Genomic DNA, 1,709 nt, shown 5'->3' on the forward strand with positions numbered 1-1,709 from the left:
CCGAGTCCCACAAAGAGCCGGGCCGGCCGTATTTATAGCGGAGGAGGCGGGGCTTGGCGCGGCAAGGCCCCGCCCTCCCTCGCCTACTCCTGGAATAACGTCACCAAAATCATGAATGGCTTCAGCGCGCTCGCAGCTCGCGCCGGCTGCGGCTGGGGGCGCGCTTGGCTCGGCCTCCCCACGGGCTCTGCCTCCCCACCGCCTCGGGTTTGCTGAGAGCCGGCTGGGGGCGCTCTGGGCTCAGCCTCCCCATGGCCCGAGGTTTGCAGCGGCCGGGAGCCGCCCCCCCCACCTGCCCCGCCTTCATACACGACTGCCCGCCGCAGCTCGCCGCCCCGCTGTAGTTCAACGACAAGGCCATTTCCAGCTCGCCTAGCACTGCTTGCTGCCTGCGCGCACACCCGCACACCCGGGAATGAGGTTGTGGCGGTGGACAAAGAGGAGAGGACAGCGCTGCAAGTCCCGGGCAGAACGTGACCCATCCTTGGCCCGGTTGCACGTAGGGAGGGCGCCGATCCTTCAGCCTGGGCGCCCGGCACCGTGGCCTCCCGGGCATCACCCACTGTGCCGGGTCGACGTCTGGAGACCCCTCTTTAGTGATCATATTCCAAAGTAGGCCTCTCCCAGGAATCGACCAAGGCAACGTCCTCGGCCCCAGGCGCCTAGCTCCCGCCCCAGGATAGCTGCATGGAAAGGAAAAGGAAGCTGGAAAAGAAGCCATGAGAAGGTTGGAGAGATGCAGAGAGGTTGGATGCACAGCGCCTGCTGGGAGGGGAAATCTGCAGCCTTGAGATCTGCGCAGGGTTTTGTTTATGGGAGAAAGGATGTGGCGTTGGACTAGGGGTTTTCCGTTGCGCACGCACACGCACACACACACACACACCCTTACACGCGCGCGCTTGCGCACACACACGTACACCCAGAACAATCACACTCCACCAGCCTTAGCTCCCCATATTTGCTACTCCAAGGGTCCGTTTTCTTACCGCAGAAATAAAGGTTCAGGCACATGCCGCACACACCGCCCAGAAACTGCAGCTGCGGGGCTTGTTCAGGCAGTCCAAGCCGCACAGCCCCCAGATCCAGCTGCGACCAAGAAGTCTCACTGGGCACCCAGCGCTGCCCCTCTGTGGCCTCGGCTTCAATTACTCCCGTAAAATAGCTTTATAGCCTTGACCTATGTGAATAAAGGAAGCTGGGGAAATCGAGTAGGGGGTTCTCTAAAACTAAACCAAATTGAATCTGCTTTGTCAGTGATTTGAGGGGGGGAAAGGGGAAATAAAAGATTTCAGTATTGAATTCATGTATATGTGCAGAAAATGGAACCATAAAGCCAGGTAAGATTACACACACACACACACACACACACACACACACACACCCCTAAAGTCTTAATAGTCTGGAGGCTGGGACCAAAGGCTTATAAATTCCAGGGTAGCTTGCGCTCTCTAGGAAATTCCAGATCATCCTAAACTATATAGTGAAACCTAGTCTTTGAAGAAGAGGAGGAGGAGAATGAAGAGGGGAGGAGGAAGAGGAGAAAAGGAAGAAAGAAAAAAGAAAAAAAAACCCTATAATAATTGCTTTTTAAAATTTTGCCTGTGATGGGGAGTTGCTCTTGTTTATTTTGCCTGTGGTGGGGCTTGAACTCAGGACCTGAGCTCTTTTGCTCAAGGCTAGTGCTCCACCACTTTGAGCCACAGCTCCAC

The sequence above is a fragment of the Megascapheus bottae genome, chromosome 7 (assembly GCF_031878675.1).
Source record: "Megascapheus bottae isolate mThoBot1 chromosome 7, mThoBot2.hap1, whole genome shotgun sequence".
NCBI classification, from domain to species: Eukaryota; Metazoa; Chordata; class Mammalia; order Rodentia; family Geomyidae; genus Megascapheus; species Megascapheus bottae.